Raw genomic sequence first — 20,303 nt, 5'->3', positions numbered from 1 at the left:
AGCTAAACATCATTGTCCTACTGTTCTTCTCACTATTCCTTCCTCTGTGACTTTTCTGTGGCTTCAGTTCCCCCATAAAATATTTCCCCACTTCTTCTCTGTCTTGATTTCTTAAAATTTAAAATTTGACCATTTTAGCTTTAGCTCATCTTCAAATAAAGGAAAACTAGGATAACCATTTGAAGTAGTCATTAGAATTGAATGGTATTTTTTCTGAAGTGCATACGATAGGATCTATCATGTGCTTGGTGCTTAATAAGTGTACATCCCCTCCTCTTTTTTACAAACATTTAATATTTCTACATTTAGCTGATTATTCCTCACTTCAGTTCTTCTTGTTCTTTTCCTTACATGAAAAGTTACATTAGGCACCATCATACAGTTACCTTGTTACATAGAACTTAACCTATATAGCTCGACTTCTTGCCACTTCTACTTCCTATGTTCTAATTCAGATATTTTAATTAAATTCTCATGGCTATTACTTTTTTCTGTTCACTGTGCCTCTAGTTAATACCTCTCCGCACAGCCTGACAAACACATTTTGCTTTTAAATCCAATCTTTATGCTATTCCCATAATCATTTTTTACCTCATGCAAAACAACATTATAAGACCTATTAAGTTGTGCTGCATTTGTTGAATTAAAGTTCTGCCTTTCTACTTGACTGTGAATGCCTTGAGGGATAAAAATCAATTTATTTAGTTTTTATATTGCCAATACCTATCACAGTGCTTGGAATATTTGCTGAATAGAAGAATCCTGCATGCAACATTTGTGAATCTGTTTCATAGGGAAATTATACAATATATTGTAATACGAGCATGTAGCTATGCCAAGAGTACTGGCTTCTAGTGCATGTCCACATTATTGTCATATGACCTATGAAAAACTGCTTGTACTATCTGACCCTCACTTTATTATCTATAAAATGGAATCAAATAAATCTGTTAAATGTCTATTTGTGAGGTTTATTCATAGAATGCAACATGGTGATGAATATCAGGGCTATTATTCCAGTGACTATTGCTGTGCAACAAACTATCACATAACTTACTGACATAAACAACTATTAATATTTTATTATGCGGGTAAGGCATTAATTGTGGAAGAATTCAGCTGAAAGTCTTTGCTTGGGGGTTTCTCATGTGGCTGAAGTCAGCTGGCGGCTGTGACTGTAATCACCTGAATGTTCTACCTTGATGGTTGGAGCATTCCCTTGGAACCCTGAAGCTCCATGTAGAAAGTTCAACTATCCTGAGGCCCCCATGCTATGAGGAAGCTCAGACCACATAGACAGGTGTTGCATTTGTGGGTCTGGGGTGGTCCTGCGTGACAAGCTTCCTGAAGAGTCCCTTTTCCTGTTCAGTTTGATTTGTATAAAAGGTGAGTGTTAGGCACTGTCTGATGTTCAAGCAGCTTATTCTGGCAGTTGTTTTACAAGATAGACAGCAGGAGCAAGTTGGTGGTTTGGGCCAGATATGATTAGGGAAGGGTGACCACCTGATGGGGAGGATCTCTGTCCAGAAACTATTCTCAGAATTTGGAGGATTCTTTCCCTTTTCTTATACCTCTATTCAGTCTGGGTGAGTTTCCAGGTTTTTCTTTCATAAATGGAAGTTAAGCCATTCTGAAAGGGCAAGCTTTGTCTTAAGGCTCATGAAACTTATATATATGCTGAAGAGGCCTTGTCTCTAGGGCAATCAGGGTTTTTAGATCCTGTTATCATAGAGGTCTGGTAACCTCTGGGTCTGGGCTGGAAATCCCCAGGCTAGGTTTCATCATATTGCTAAGTGACACATAGTGTAGCCCCTTCGAGATGTTGGAATAGGCTTTATGGCTATCATTAATCTTATGGAGACTACAACAGGCCACTTATAGATGTTCTAGTTGTTTCCCCCAGGCTAATTCCCAAATTACAGCCATTTTGGCCTATTCACATGTCTGGAAGTTAATTCTGGATCTCAGCTGGAATTTCAGTTGGGGCTGTTTACTAAAACACCTACATATGACCACTGTGGGGGCTTGAGCTTCCTTACAACATGGCAGCCTCAGTGTAAATGGACTTCTTGTGTGGTGCTTCAGGGCTCTAAGCACAAACAATCCAAGGGGAAGGCTGAGGCTGCATTGCCTTTTATATCCTCACTTTGGAATTGATGAAACATAAATTCTTCTGAATTCTTTTGAAGTTATTCCAGATACAAAGGGAAGAGACATAGACATACTGCTTAATGAGAGGGATGCTACAAAGCTTATTGTTTTAATTGCTACTTAAATATAAACTCTACATGGTTAAGCACATATAATGAATTATATCCTATTATCCAATGAAAATATCATTTCATCTATTTTCATTATATTACCTCTCTTGCCAGAAACACAACTAAGCATATCTTTCTCATCTTTCATGACAACATCATGTCCAGAATTTTCTTCTACTCAATAACTACTTCTTTTCTACCTTTGCTTTACACTTTGAACTGTTTAGAAGTTAGCTTTGTGCTTCTTTTTCTTCTCTGTAACAGAGTAATCACATTCAGGTCTATAACCTAAAATACTGTACAAATGCCAATTCATCTCAAATATATGACTCTAGACATGATACCTCTCCTTAAATCTATGCTCATATCCAAATGCCTATTTGAAATTTTAATTTGTATAATAAGCATGTTAAACTTAACAAGCCTATAAGAGAATGCTTGATTTCATCTCCCAGATGTGGATCATATCAGTATATTCTATCACTAACAATCCACATTGTGAAACTATGACTTTTTTCTCTTTTTGTTGCTACTTGTATACTCATCCATTATAGTTTTTCTTGCCTATTATTGACAGCTATTTTTATTTATTTATTTATTCATTTTTTATTTCGGCATATTATGGGGGTACAGATTTTAAGGTTTCAATAAATACCCATTTCCCCCCTCCCCCCAAAAGTCTGAGTCTCCATCATGACCAATAGAAGTGATACTGGTAAAATATTAATAATCAATAACTTTCTCTCTGAGCATGGAATAAATACTATTCCCTGTCTCTCTTTCTCTCTCTCACACAACCCACATGCACCCACAAATACACACCTATATATTAACCTTCCATTCAATCTTTTCTCAGTCTTTTTCTCAATCTTTTTCTCTTTTTATTGAAGTGCTCATAATTGATTCACTGAAATGAGTAAATCAAAAGAGAACTGAATGACCAAAAAGGAGAATAATCTGCAGGTATGAGGTTTGCTTAAATGAAGTCAGTGTTAACAATTTCAATATAAATTTAAAAGTACTGATTCTAAAAATGGGAAGGGACTGACATCAAAAGATTTGGGAGTTTAACCTGATCACTATTCCTTCTGGCTAGAAGAGTTTCCCTTTTTTACAATTGCTTTCTGACTACTTAGTCATTTGCTCATTTACTAAGGGCTTATAAATTGACTAGAGCCATTTTGGAAATCCTTTTCTCCATATTTCTTATTAGCTTGGACATGTGTGTGATATAATTTTGGCCAAGAAATCCTTAGGAAAAGATAACTGAAGAACTTTTGAAAGAGTTTTGTTTTGGGTTTTTGTTGTTGTTGTTGTTGTTTGTATGTTTCCTTTAGGTTTTCAGTCAGAAATACGAAGAGAACTTCCCTTTTATAACTTTAAAGGGAACTGTGTGAAGTGGTGATGCCTGAAAATGTGGCATTTTATTGAATCAGATGAAATCCACACTAAGAAAAGAACTCAATACTCAAAAAATGGAAGAAATTAGGTCCTTGAACATTTCATTGAGTCATCAAATTAGGCATGAAATCATCCTTTCTCTGTGCTTCTAGTTATGAGAAAAAATAAACTACTTGTTGATTTAACCTTTTTTAGTGTGGTTTACTGTGAATTGTAGTTGAAAAAACATCCTTACTGATTCAGGTACTTTAGAGATTAATTAGTCCAACCTATTTAAAAAAATAATAATAATAAGTAACTTGTTCCAAACCACCCAGTATTCTTTCTTTCACATTCTCTTTTCTTCTGTTTTCTCCTCTTTCTTTTTTATATCTTCTTCTCTTCTTTTCTCTCTCCTCCCCCCCCCACCATATTAACCTTGTATGTGTGCACATATACACACTCATTCAGGCTTCACTTAATTCTGCTGTCACTTTGACCATAGGATAATTGAGATTGAGTTTTACTGCATTCCAGTTAGTGCACAGTTGACTCAACACACTGACTCTTTAAACTGCTGTGCATAGTAGATATTTAAGGATTGTTTGTGTATTGTAAATACAGAAATTTCAGACAATGAGGATATAAAAAGCATTTGGATTTTTATGTAAAAAATATTTTGGATATATTAACTTTAATTTGGGATTCAATATTTGCAATAAAATTGAATCTGTATATATAATCTATTCTTTAAAAATAAGAGCCATTGAATAGACAATATTTTAATATCTATTCATTTCTAATAAAAAGAGAGTCCTATGGGCTTAATAAACACAAAAATATTAAAACATAGAGTGGCTAATTAGTTTTGTGAATTTAAAGTGCTATGCTTGCACATGATAACTAATTACTGATTATATGCAGCCTTGAGTTGATTTTTTCCCACATGTTATTCTAATGGTTGTAAACCTAAATTTGCCAGAAGTTGTAGACATTTCCTTGGCATCCAGAATTCAAGCATTGAGCTTGAAAGTAATCTTATTTTTTACCATGTAGATATTTTCCCCTGAAGTATAATCTCTGACAAATATAATCTCAAATCTTTAAAAAACACCCTATGTTTATCACTTGCCAGAATTTTACACTGTGAAGTCTAATCTAGTTTTGATGTATGATACATTAGCTATAGTGTTTTAATTAACAATAGCAGGAATCTGGCAATTACATCTCAGAACATTCAGCTAGCTGAGTTTAAATGTTACATATATGTCCTAGATTTATTGTGGATACAAGCACAAACACTTTTATAAAAAATAAACCCTATACTTATATATTAGTTCTAATGACAATGGAAAATATGAAATTAACCAAACAAATAAATATGACTGATTCACCAAAAAATAAATCCACATAAAATACTATTTGCAAGATGGGCATTATTTTATACAATATACATAAGTCTTTAAAATCTGGAGTTACCCTGACTCATATCCTCTTTCTACCCAAGGAAATATCTGATAAAAGTGTGGCACTATGACTACAGTGCCTTGTTCATTTAATTGTCAATAGTTAAGGAAAAAAAAAAAAGGAATGAGAATGAATTTTACTGTCTCTTTCATCCTTTCTCTAAGTCTCCTTGGAATCTCTCCAGTGTATACTCTATCTAGAATTTTAGTGAATTTTCAGTAGACTAATGTTTTAAGTGGAGAGAGAGAGAGAGACAGAGAGAAAGAGAGAGAGAGACAGAGACAGAGAAACAATTCTTCATAATTAATTGAGTATTAATGTCACTGCCTTGAGAATATATATTTACCTTAGGCGAATATATCAAAAAACCAAATGTGTCTTTTGTGGCCCTTTTGTAATCTTTTCCACCTTATGTGACAACCTGTTCCTCTTGTATACACTTTTGTTCTTAATTACTTAATGCTCTAGTCCCTGTTTCCTTTGGATCTTTTCTTTTATCTAATTTCACACACTGAAAAAATATATTTGAAGAATCTATTGTCACTTATTCATTTATTAGTCTCAAATGTACATAAATAAATAAAGATTAATACAGACACAGAGTATATTATACAATTTCATGGAAGAGAAGTGGATTCTGAAATGGGAAGTGATAGTCACCTGAAAAAATGGGGACACTTGTTTGATATTATAAGTAGAACAAATATCAGAGAGGTGGCCCTTGTGCCTCTATTCCAATCTTGTCCTTTTTCCTGCTCCAACAGTATTCACCCATTTTCACTTCTATTTATATGCGTTACCCTGGATCTTAGGTAAGCTTAAAAAATTGTTTTATTTTTACACCCTTTGATTATTTTTTACACACTAAAACCTTGTTTAAAAATAGTGAACCTGGGTGATACCTACAAATGGCATTAGATAATACCCACTCCTCACACCACAAAATTCTGTATTTAAAATTTGTTCAACATCTACATTTATACTCATTTCTCATTCCTGTTTCAATGCCACACAGATTTTTTTAATATTTATGACCACAGCCATTTCTGGTATTTGTTATTATTATTTTCTTTTTAAAACAAAAACATTTGTTTCAGCAGGGAGATTGTGTGGTCCTAGGCATCTTGCTAAGCCTCAAAGAAGGGCTCAGTGATAATGGCAGATCCTGCTCTTACTGCTGTTTGAAACTGGTAATATCATAGCAACATTGATATAGGTGTGTCGACAAGAAAAAGAAATAAGGAATCTACAAAACAACCAGAAATTAGTTAGGTAACTGGCAGTGGTAAGTCCTTATCTATCAATAGGTATCTTGAAAGTAAATGGATTAAATACTCTAAAAAATGTTGTAGAGTGACAACGGATTAACAACAAAAAAGATCCAACTATGTCCTATCTAAAGAAGACTCACCTTATTTTTATAGATACACATTGACTTAAAGTGGAGGAATGATAAAAGATTTTCCTGGCAAATTGAAGCCATAACAGAGCAGGAATAACTATATTTTTAACAGACTAAATATACATTATGTCAAAAACTGTAAAAAGAGAAAAAGAAGGACTTTGTATAATGATAAAGGAGTGAATTCATCAAGAGGATATAACAAGTGTAAGTATACATGCTCTTAGCTTCAAAACACTTAAATGTATAAAGCAAATATTAAAGGATCTGAAGGGAGAGATAAATTGTGATGCCTCACATTCAATAAGAGACAGATCATTCAGGCAGAAAATCAATAAAGAAATATTGAACTTGAACACTTTTGACCAAAAGGATAAAACAGAATGGAAAACATTCTATCTAACAACAATAGAATATCCATTCTTCTCTAGCACACATGAAATGGTCTCCAGGATAGACCATATATTAGGCCACCAAACAAGTCACAAAAAAGGTAAGATGATTATAATCATATCAAATTTCTCTTCTGAAAACAGTGGTATGAAATAGAAATCAATAACAGAAAAAAATTTGGAAAATTCACAAATACATGGAACTTAAACAACATGCTCCTGAACAATTAATGAATAAATGAAGAAATTGAAAGAGAAATTGAAAAATATCTTAGACAAGGAAAACTGTAACACAGCATATTAAAACTTATGAGATGTGGCAAAAGCAGTTTATAACAATAAATGTCTACATCAAAACGAAGAAAGATCTAAAATAAACAGTTAATGTTACATCTCAAGAAAAAAGAGAAAAATCAAAATAAAAAACTAAGCCCAATGTCAGCAAAAGGAAATAAGTAATAAAGATCAGAGCAGGAATAACTGAAAAAGAGACTAGAAAAGCAATATAAAAGATCAACAAATAAGAGTTAGCTTTTTGAAAAGATAAACAAAGTAGACAAAATTTTAACTAAACTAATAAAAAAGAGAGAAGACAAATAAATAAAACCAGAAATGAAAAAGGAAACTTTACAACTGATACAAAAAATACAAAAGATCCTAAGAGAGCATTATATACCAAAAATTAGATAACCTAGAATATATTGATAAATTCCTAGATAAGACTAAATCATGAAGAAGTTAAAAATCTGAACAGCCCAATAATGAGTAACATAGAATCAGTAATAAAAAGTCTTCCAACAAAGAAAAGCCCAAGACATGATGATTTCACTGCTGAATTCTATCAAACATATAAAGAACTAATACCAATTATTCTCAAAATCCTCTAAAAAATTAAAGAGGGTAAAATACTTCCAAACTCTTTTTAGGATACTACCATTGCCCTCATACCAAACCCAGATAGGAACATCACAAGAAAAGAATACTATAGGACATATATGCAAAAATCCTCAATAAAATACTAGAAAACTGAATTCAACATATTAAAATAATAATTCACCATAATCAAATGAGATTTTTCCCCCTGGAGTGCAAGGTGGTTCAATGTATGAAAATCAATAGATTCAATACATCACATTAACCGAACGAAGGACAAAAAACATGATCATTACATTAGATGCAGAAAATATCATTTGACAAAATTCAACATCCTTTGATGATGAAAACTCTCCAAAAAATTATGTAGAGAAAGAATGTACCTCAACATAGCAAAAGCCATATATGACAAACCCATAACTAACATCAAAATCAATGGGGAAAAGTTGAATATTTTTCCACTAAGATCAGAACAAAACAAGAATACACACTCACCACTTCTATTTAACATAGTATTGACAGTTCTTGCCAGAGTAATTAGGCAAGAAAATAGAAAAGGAAGAAGTGAAATTGGCCAAGTTTGCAGATGAAAAGATTGTATACATAGAAAAGCCTAGACTCCACCAAAAAACTGTTAGAACTAATAAATGAATTCAGTAAATTGCAGGATACAAAATCAACATGCAAAAAAAAAAAAAAAAAAAAGTAGGCCGGGCATGGTGGCTCACGCCTGTAAACCTAGCACTCTGGGAGGCCAAGGCAGGCGGATTGCTGGAGGTCAAGAGTTCAAAACCAGCCTGAGTGAGACCTGTCTCTACTAAAAATAGAAAGAAATTAATTGACCAACTAAAAATATACATACAAAAAATTAGCCGGGCATGGTGGCGCATGCCTGTAGTCCTAGCTACTCGGGAGGCTAAGGCAGTAGGATCCCTTGAGCCCAGGAGATTGAGGTTGCTATGAGCTAGGCTGATGCTACGGCACTCACTCTAGCCTGGGCAACAAAGTGAGACTCTGTCTCAAAAAAAAAAAAAAAAAGTAGTGTTTCTATGCACAATGAACAGTCCAAGAAGAAAGTCAAGAAAACAATCCTATTTACAACAGTTAACAAACCAAACCAAACCAAACAAAACAAAACACTTAGGGATAATTTTAACCAGGGAGGTGAAAAACATATACACTGAAAACTATAAAATGTTAATGAAAGAAATTGAAGATGACATAAATAAATAAAAAGATATCCTATGTTCATAGATTAGAAGAATTAATATTATTAAAATGTCCATACTACACAAAGTGATCTACAAATTGTATACAATTCCTATCAAAATTCCAGCATCATTTTTTATAGAAACAGAAAAAATATCCTAAAGTTTATACAGAACCACAATAAAACCTGAATAACCAAGGCAATCATGAGCAAAAATAACCAAACTGAAGGCATCATACCACTTGATTTCAAACTCTACAACAAAATTATAGTAACTAAAACAACATGATGCTAGCATAAAAATAGACTCATCAACAAATGGAACAGAAGAGAGAGCCCAGAAATGAACCCAACTGTGTATAAACATTTGGTTTTCCACAAACATGCTGAGTTTATACACTGGGAAAAGAACAGTTTCTTCAATAAATGGTGCTAGGAAAATTGAATATCACATGCAGAAGAATAAAATTGTGCCCTTACCTGATTCCATTGACAAAAATCAACTCAAAATAAGTTACACGTTTAACATAAGACCTAAAACTATAAAATTGCTAAAAGAAAACAAAGAATAATATCTAAAAGACATTGGTCTGGGCAATGATTTTTAGATTTGACCCTCCAAAATTCAGGCAACAACAGCTAAAATAGACAAATGGGATTACATTTAAAGAAATATGTCTGCACAACAATGAAAACAATGAACAAAAACAGTGAAAAGACAAGCCAAAATCTGTGAGAAAATATTTGCAAGCCTTACTTCTGATAAGGGGTTAATATTGGAATATATAAGGAACTTAAACATGAGTATAGAGAGAAAACAGATGAGCCAATTAAAAAATGGCCAAGGGATCTGAATAGATATTTCCCAAAGAACATATACAAATGGCCAATGCAATGGCCAATTAGCATGCCAAAAAACAAAAAATGCTCAACACCATTAATCGATAAGAAAATGCAAATTGAAACCACAATGAAATACCACCTCATACCTATTAGGTTGTCTATTGTGAAAAAGATAAAAGATAAGTGTTGGGGAAGATGTGGAGAAAGGCGAACTCTTTTACAACGTAGGTGGCAATGTAAATTAGTATAGCCATTATGCAAAAGGTATATGGAAGTTTCTCAAATAAATTAAAAATATAATTATCCTATGATCCAGCAATTCCACTTCTGAATGTTTACCCAAAAGATATGAAATCAGCATTTTGAAGAGATATCTTCTCTCCCTGCTTTCCCATGTTAATTGCAGCACTATTCACAATAGCCAACTTAGGGAATCAATTTAAGTGTCCATCAGTAGAAGAATAAATAAAAAAAATGTGGTATAAATACAAAATGTAATAATCGTCAGCTTAAAAAAGAAATTTGGCATTAGCAACAACATGAATGGAATTGGAGAACATTGTGCTAAGTGAAATCAGCCAGGCACAGAAAGACACATACCATATGCTCTTATGTATATGTGGAATCTAAGACTCTAGTTGGCTAATTGCTCTGACAACATATGAAGAAAAGGGATTGCTTTGGGGTGAGTCTACATCCCCAAATTTTGTAAGCAGTAAATTTTGTAAGCGGTATGAAGGGTTAGAACCAAGATGGTCATTGAGAAGATCATTGGACTCCAACAAGAAAAGTGTGCTAAGCGCCACCCAAAACTGAGTGCTGAAAGTGAAGTGATAAGCTGATGATCAAAGTAAACATTGTCAGTAATAACTCAAGATGGGAAGTCCTCAGCAGCAGCAGCAGCAGCAGATCTTCTAGGAAACCGGGAGGGCCTGATTTCAATAACTACCTGAAGTTTTATTCCAATAAATTCTTCCTATTCCTTATTTCTCTCTATATCCACTATGAGATTTTAATTACTGATGTGAAAGTTTTGTGAAACTAGAATAGGCAAGGGTACATTTATTCTATGAAGGTGACATAAAAGTCACAGGACTTGCCCTAGATGTTTATCCAGGGATAGGGAATAAGGAACCAACATTTGGGGGTTTTATGGGCATTTGGGAGAAAAGAATAGGATTGCTTGGCCAATGCACCATATAAGATTCCAGTTTTTCACTGTAAGTAATTAAAAACAGATGGAGTACGTATTAGTTTTGCTAATAATCAAAGAAATATATGTCAAACTAAAAATAAAATTTTATTTCATAAATTTCAAATTTGCAGGAAAACTATAGTCTTGCAATATCAAGCATTGTCTAGAGTTTGGACAAATGAGAATGCTCATATAACTATCATTGGTAGTGTAAGTTGTTAGAGCAACTGTATATTTGCAGCTTGTAAAATTCATATCCATACCCAAATACCAGACTAAGCAATTCTGCATATGCATGCTAACACTGGAGGATCTTCTAAAGGTGAAAAAATAAGTCATTTTACAAAATATTTTTTATAATCCTCTATAGGAAGAAATAAAATGATCATCTAGTAGAATGGTAAATTACAAAACAGAAGGTGGAAACTATTAACATATTATAATTAAAGTAGTGATATATATATAAATATATATTTAAACAAAATATAGAAACATAATGTTGGGTAAAACATTTGCCAAGAAATGTGAAAAATTTAATTATGAAATTTTAAAAGACATAAAATTATGTTTATTATGCTCATTAATTCACATATGTTAATACAGATAAAAGTATAAACATATGGAATTTAAAGATATAAAATAAACTTATAATAATGTTCTCCTACCATGGTATGCTGGTCAAAGTGTCTTTGGCTATATTTATTCTGGCTCATTGAATTAGCAGTATGTCTTAAATTATTTTTTAAGTCTAAAGCTCCAGATGTTTATATGCTTAGCAATCAAATCTATTCCTTCTTATATTCTTACCATCATATCATAATACAGATAAAACAAATTATTCTGAGACACAAAGATTTTATATTTTAATGAAAAATGAACATCTAAAGCTCCATGAGCAATGCATAAAATACTATTCAATGATTTTAAACCCATTTTATTATCTGATTTTCCCTTTTTGGTGAAAAAGTGTAATAACCTTTACATATATTAATATAATATACTAAACAATATATTTGAGATATGTTTTGTGTATATGTTTATTAGAGATAAATATTTTTGGAAGCCAATACTACATTGTCAGCCATCATCAATTTGGAGGCATTGTCTGCTTCTTATTAATCCTATTAACCAGTGTTGTAGCTGAGAAATTTAATAATATAATACTGATCTCTATATTAAGACTGCAAACCTTTCCCTGTTTTTCAATCAAATAACAAAATTTATTCTTTCTAAATTAATAACACTTTTAAAGCCATAGTTTATATGTTCTTAACTCATTGTTCCAAACAGTTAATTACAAAAGAGATAAAGATTTTTAACCTGATTCCATTGGTATAGAAAATGGATAGAGTGATTCAGAACCATACAATGTGTCATTTGCTCAAAGAGAGCATCAGCAGTATATTGACTAAATGGAATTCAGTTCTTACTTTGTCATTCACTCAAGATAGTCAAAACAAGTTATTAATGGGACTATTGCTTTATTTCTGTTCATTTTTATTTACCTTAAAAATGATTTGTGAGTTGCAAGTAACATAGAATGAGGAATGAAATCTAAGTAATTAAATTAAAATATATCATAAATAAACTTTATTTTCCTCCTTTTCATTCTCTGATTCATTTATTTTTAGTAAAATGCTTCTGCCCTTCCTTCAAAATTTCTCAAATTACCATCCCTATCATTAGTAGCCCACTTTACATGCTACATAATTTTGACTTCCATAGTCAAATACTATGGTAACACTTGGATTTCATACTATAAGCATAATTTATAAATTAGTAAAAATACAGTTAGATTCTGCTTGGCAGAACTAACTTGACTCATAGCTGGGGTACACAGATATTAATGAGTTTGTCTCCCAAACAAAATTATTACCAGACTTGCTGATAACTAAAATTATCTATGAAAGGTGTTAACCATGGTTGATTCTTCCACAGTATAAATTTTCTTGGTCCTCGATTTAACGTAATACAGATTTACAGAGAACTGGCTATATAAGAAAATTAAATTAACCTCATGATATATTTCAGCTAGAATCATGGTAGGTTGCAGTACAAAGCACCAAATCCTGCTTAAAATAATCATTTTTATAAAAAGTTCAGCTAAGTGAAGCCACTCTATCTGGGAATATGCTTCCTTACCAAATTATAGTGTGTCCACTTCTTATTTACATCCTAATATAAGCAATAAGATTCTTTATAATAAGAATAAGAATAAGATTTAATGAGAATAAGAAAAAGATTTTAGAATCTGAAAACACTTAGATTTATATCTCAACTCTGTCACTTAATAATTTAATTATAAAATTACCAATAATTTAATCTTTATAAAATCACTTAAGGTTTCCGTGTTATTGAACACTCATTATCAAAGTAAGGATGATAAAGACATCCTAATGGCTATTTTAAGGGTAAAATGAGATTATATATATGGTATTTCTGTATACAGACACTTGAAAAGGATTGGTAATCTTTGTTTTGCATATTGGAATTAATTAGTTCTCTTTAAAATTTTGCCATTTCGTCTCCCATGGTACCTAAGTAAATGCAAATCAAATAGCATTCTTGTGCCTCATTTATTTTTTACATGCCAGTGTGATTTACCATCTTTGCCAAGGGCACTTTCTTTGTGACAATCTGAATTATTGACCACACAGAAAAAGATTCTGAATAGTACTGGGGGCCAAATTCTGCCATCTGATTTGCACTGAAGCTTAGCTCTGAAAAGCAAAATAAGTTAAACTTTCCACGGACTGACAGCAGCATTTGTACATGATTTATGATCTGCCAATATCCTATCATCCACATAAGTGTTTCTTTATAGCTATATATCCCAGGAATTTTTGATAGTAGTTATCAGAAAGGAATTTCTCCTTAGATTTTGTTCCAAAGTCTATTTAATTACTCACTATTTATGTTTATAGTTAAAGGATAGAGTGGTTAATATTTTTTTTTAAATCTTGAATATCTGAATTTGGAAGAAAATTTTGTATTTATATATATATACACACATATACATACACAAATACACATATTTACCTTAATTTCTTACCCCTCGTTAACTTCATTTGACATAATAAAATACGTCATTTCACTTCCTGATCATTACACTTCCTGAAATATCATTTCATTCCAACACACTTACTCAGTTTTACTCCATAAATGGATTGTCTGGTGTCAAAGACAAGAATACCTCAGTATTTTCTCTTCATCATTCAGCTTCATGGAGGATAATTTTCCTCCTTCTCCACCCTATCTTCCATGATCCATTATTCTTAAATTACTGAACAGAAACTTGGGCCGTGGTTGAATTTCACAGTCACCTTTCACTGAGCATCCATATAGGCAGATCAGAGATACTCTACAACAATGACAGCCAGCCTTTCTGGGCCTCAATAGTACCTGCCAGGGCCCACTGGCATTTTCAACTCCCGTTCTCCTAAGCATTCTCTTAAACATTATTTTAAACTCATATTTTGGTGAATTTCAAATATATGTAAAATGACCCAAATACCATAATGAACCCCAATGTACCTATCATCCCACCTTAACAAATATTAGCCATCTGCCCTTTTCCTTTAATTTAAACTCTGCACAATCAATAGCTCCCTGATTCCCATTTCCATACATTGAACAGCACAGATCTTAAAACTGCAATTTTGATGAAAGGTTACCCATGTAATCCACATCCATATCAAGATATATAATATTTATTTCATAGTATAAAGTTTCTTCAGGCCCCTTTCCATTCATTTCCCCATACAAAGAGTTAACCAGACTTCTGATGTCTCAGCATAGATGACATTTGTACAGAGTAGATGTAGATCAGGTTGGTTTCGTTAGTTTCCTATTAAAAGTTTAGCTTCTTTCAATCAGTGTATGCCTGTGAGATGCATCCTTGTTGTTGCATGTATGTTCATTCCCAGAATTATATGTAAATGTATAAAACATTATTCTGGGTGTTTCTGAGAGGTTTTTTTTTTTTTTTTTTTTTTTTTAATGAGAATAATGTTTAAATCAGTAGACTGAGTAAAGCATATTGCTTTTCCTATTGTGGGTGGACCTCATCCAATCAGTTGAAGGCCCGAACAGAACAAAGAGACTCACTCTGCTTGGAGTAACATAGAATTTTGCCTGAGGGCCTTTGGGCTCAAATGGGGACATCATCACCTCTGCAGATTTTGCACTTGTCAGCCTCCATAATCAGGCAAACTAATTCCTTGCAATAAATCAATCTCTCTCTCTCTCTACACACACACACACACACACACACACACACACACACACAAACACACAGAGACATCCTATTGATGCTGTTTTCTGGAAACCTATAATACATCTTTTGATAAGTAGAAGTGCTTAAATTAGTTCAATTCCAATTTTTCATTTGTGATTATTGCTTTGTCCTATGTAAGAAATCTTTTTTCTTCCACTTAAGCTTTTATGATAATCCTCCTATGTTTACTTCTTAATATTGTGGTTCTATTAATAGTTTAATATTTAGATGCATGATCTATCTTACATTATCATTTCTGTGTGGTATGGAGTACATATCAAAGTTTCTTTTTCCAATATAGATATTAATTACTCCCAAATCATTTGCTGAAAGCATTTTCTTTTTGTCATTAGGTTGACCTAGAGCATTTTTCAATAATCAAATGACCATATAAATGTGGCGCTATTTCTGGGCTCTCTTTTCTGTTAGATTTATATATTTGTATTCTTATGCCAATGTTACAGTGTCTTTGTTATTGTTTATTTGTAGTAATTCTTAAACTCAAGTAATGTAAGGGCTCCAAATTTGGTGTTCTTTTACAAACTTATTTCAGCACTCCTTGGTAATGTATGCATTATCCTGTACATTTCAGAATCAGTGTGTCAAGTCTTAATTTAAAAAAAGCCTCTGTGACTATAATTTTCATGATGTTAAATGCATAGAATATATAGGAAGCAATCATCACAGAAATATTGAGTCTCCAAATTCATAAACACCATAAAGCACTTCATTATAAATCTTTAAGTTTTCTGAGTAAGTATTTGTAGTTTTCTATGTAGAAATCTCACATGTTTTATAAAATTTATTCATAAGTTTTTTATTTTTGTAATATTTTTATTAAATTTTATTTGTATGTATTTATTTAAATTTTATTTTATTTACTTACTGCTACTACTAAAAATTGTAAGTAACATTTGTGTTTTTTTGACATGGTTTTTCTTAGAGGTTGATTTTCAGACCTCAGTATTTTTTATTAAACAATTAGGCCTTCTATAAATAGACATATTTTTATTTCTTTCCTTTTGATTTTCATTCCCTTTGTTTCTTTTTCTTGCCTAATTGCAATGGCTAAGATTTCCAATATGATATTGGAAAAGGTGGTGAAAGTAGGCCTCCTTGCCTCATTTCTGACTTTAGGTGTAAAGCAGTTTTATACCATTTATGGTAACAACAACAATAGCAAAAGAAAACACTTACTATTCTAAAACTCTCCCTGATCCATATATCATTGCCAATAAGTAATCACATGTTATACTTCTATACTTCACTGGGAAAATATAAGCTAAAAACCATGAATTCTGTACTCTCTGCTTCTATAACTACAACTACAAACAAATGTTTTTTACTCTCTCCATCACCCTTTTCCCATTACAATGAGAGGAGTTTTTCTCATACAGTCCAAATCCTATGCTGTGAAATCCAAACCTTTCAGTTTCTCTTCTAATTATCCATTCTATTTTCAGTGGCTTCCTTTCTGCTGTTGATCTTTTATCATTTACAAATCTTCAATTATCTATCCAATATTTCATAAATAACCAAATAATTATAAATGGAGTTATCCTTTGGTATCTGTGGGGGATTGCTTCTAGGACTTCAATAAACACCAAAATCCAAGATGCTCAAGCCCCTTATATAACATGTTGTAGTATTTGCATATATCCTACACATATTCTGCCATATTCTTTAAATCGTCTTACTTATAACACCTAATACAATGTAATTGCTATGTAAATAGTTCTTTTTATTATATTTTTCAGGGAATAATGATAAAAATAATGCTATGTTCGGTACAGACACAACCATCATAGTCCTACAACTACATTTTCAATCCATAGTTGTTTGAATTCATAGATGCGAAACCCTTTTTGATCTGGCCCCTGCTTTGTTCTCTGGCCTCCTTTTTTGAGGCAACTCTCCCTTTACTTTGTTAAATTTAAAATGCTTCACTATTTAAAGGTCTCCTAGTTTTGTATTTCTTAACATTCAGGCCTTTACATGATATTCTCTCTATCCTTCCTCTTAATTTCTTTCCCCCAGATTATTTTTTAACTCCTAACATTCCTTCAGGGTTTATTTTAACTATTGCTTCATGTATAAATCAACTCTTCTCTGGGCACTCAGGGTTGTGTTGAGAGTCCCTCCTGTGTATTACCAAATGAGAGTGTTTTTGTCCCTATTATAATTACTATAACCCTGAATTGAAGTTTTCTGCTTATCTGTTTCTCTTTCAGATACACAGAACTTCAATAGCTGATTAAAGGAATGTATTGTGTCTGATTTGTCATCCTCCCCATTTATAAGGTAGAACTTTATATATACTTAATAGATATTTGTTGAATTTTAGTTAGAAATAGAGATATAGTGAAGCTTCTACTTTTCATTTTCTCATTGGAAATTATAATGTCATCAGGACTTTCAATTTTAATAGACATTCACTTTAAAAGGGTTAAAATGACTATATATAAGTATAAAAATTAGTATATTTCAGAGCAAGGCATTCTATCTTTCAAACTTTTGAATGTGCAGAGCTTTTTATTGTCCTTTGGTAGGATATTTTCACCGCATATGCATGCACCTTAACATCTGTGCCATTTTGTTTTGAATGTTTGACAGAGAAATTATTCAACAGGTACCTCAGCTGTCAAAGCATGCCATTTGTGATGCTTCAACAAGCAGTGCAGACTGTTCCAACAGTACTGCACCTGAGCAGGGGAAAACCTCCACTGGGAACTACTGCCTCGAATGTTTCAAAGCATACATAGGACACTTACACTTTTCAACATCAGGTCTCCTGTATTTCTGCAAAATTGGTCTCTGCTGATCAACTCCTTATTTTTCACCTAGGGTGACAATGATATGATTGATACTGGTTACTGATTTCTCAACAGGCCTTTAAATACTCTTGTTTTTAACATCTCACTTATCTCCCATGCCTTACTTGTCAGTTATTTATCCCATGTGTTAATTATAGCTTTATTTAATGGTGACCTCTTCTGAAGAGTTCCACGTGCTTGATGTACATTTTTTAATATTATGAAAAAACTAATAAAGATAGGAGAGAGTGACGGGAAAACACTATATAAGAACAATTTTAAACTGCTCCTGAGAAGCACACTCTACATGCCTTTGCTATATAAGAAAATGTATCCATACAAGGCACCACTTGCATTATGTTATAGAAAAAAATATTCTGAAAATGTTTGTACCATTTAAGATATGAGACAAGGGAATATCACTTATTTTCTAATTATCTGAAACTATTATTCCTCCTCTATTACTTGTCTCCATTTGTGATCCCTTATTCTTTCCCAAACCATAAAACTTAAAGCATTCATCAAGGTCAGCTTTTCATGTTCACACATTCATCAAATCCTATTAAATCTATTGTGTTTACTCATTCAGACAATACATATTAAGTCCTTACCACATGCCATAAACTTTAATATATGGTAAGGTAGTACAATAAACTAAATCTGCACAATCCCTGACATCATGGATCTTATAGACTAGTTGGAGAGACAGACATTAATCAAATAGTCTTAAAAAAAAAAAAACTGCAGGAACACCACAAGTGGATGAAAGAGATATTTTTAGTGTTTCTAGTGCATGTAATAAAACCCTACTTAAGGAGTGATACATTATGTTTAAATTGGAAGATAGCTTGATTGAATAATTCCATAATATATACATATATCAAAACATCACATTGCGTTCCATAAAAGCATAAAATTAGTATTTTAAATTATTTTTTAAACATACAGCTTGAGTTGATAAAGAGAGGTTAGAAATGTTTCAGGCAGCAGGAATAGTGTGTCCAAAGGCTCAGTGGTCTCAGGTGGGTGTTAGGTGAGTTACTAACAGAAGGCAGTGTGAACAGCTAGATTGGAAAGTGTTTCAAATGAGTCTGGATAAGTTTAATTAGTAGCTACTTTTCTATGTCAAACCTTATGAAACATATTTAAAAATCTGGTTCTTAATGTATAAACTATTTGAAACCAATGATCTACATTAAGCAGAATATGGAAAATGAGAAATTAATGTGATCAAATCTGGGTTTTGAAAAAATAACTCAGGTGTGTGAAGAAAAGCTCAGAAGGAAGCAGTGGGTTTGAGGAAATTATTTCAGATGCTACTGAGAAAGGATGATCTAACGTAATCACATGAGGAAGGTGTTAAAATCATTTATTGTTATCTATATTGTACAATTGAGGGAAGAATTAGAAATGACCAGGTTTAATGGGATCAAGAATCTTAAACTTTATGGTCATATTGATTTGAAGATACCTCTGAGAAGACCAGTGGGTGACGTCACATAGTCAGATACATAAATTTGTGCAATTCCAGGCTAAAGACATAATTCTGAGTTAACTACACATAAGAGATAATTAAACCCAAGATACAGATGGAGTTACTTAAGTGTGAAAGGAAAGAGAGACCTAAGATTGGGATGTGATGACTTTTAACACATATTGTCTGAACAGAGAATGATGAAATTAGAAAGCAAAGCAAATAGAAAGAGAGAAGTAAAATCAGATAAAATAAAATGTCATAAAAGGCAAAGAAAAAGAATATTTCAAAAGAAACTTGCTGGCCATGAGAAATTAAAGCACATATTTAAACAAATACTTGTATAGAAATGAAATGTTCATAATGGTGTGTTAGTCAAAAACTGGAAAGCACTCAAATGTTTAATGAATGAATAAACATATGATGAAATACCACTCAGCAATAAAAAGTGACAAACTATTGACAACAATGGCATGGATAAAAACCAAAAGCATAGGACTAAATGAAAGAAGGCAAAGATAAAACACTGAATGATTCCATACATAAGTAATTTTGAAAAAAGATAAATAATTATGAAGTAAAGCATATTAACCTTGGGCTCAGGGTTAGGAAGGATTAAGAGTGGAGAAGATTGACTGAAATTGATTATAAGAGATCATTTTGGAGTTTGGAAACGAATTTCTATACATTGATTATTGTAGAGATTAAATGCTGAAT

This window comes from Microcebus murinus, chromosome 9, assembly GCF_040939455.1.
Source record: "Microcebus murinus isolate Inina chromosome 9, M.murinus_Inina_mat1.0, whole genome shotgun sequence".
In the NCBI taxonomy this organism is placed as follows: Eukaryota; Metazoa; Chordata; class Mammalia; order Primates; family Cheirogaleidae; genus Microcebus; species Microcebus murinus.
This window is presented reverse-complemented; position numbering follows the sequence as displayed.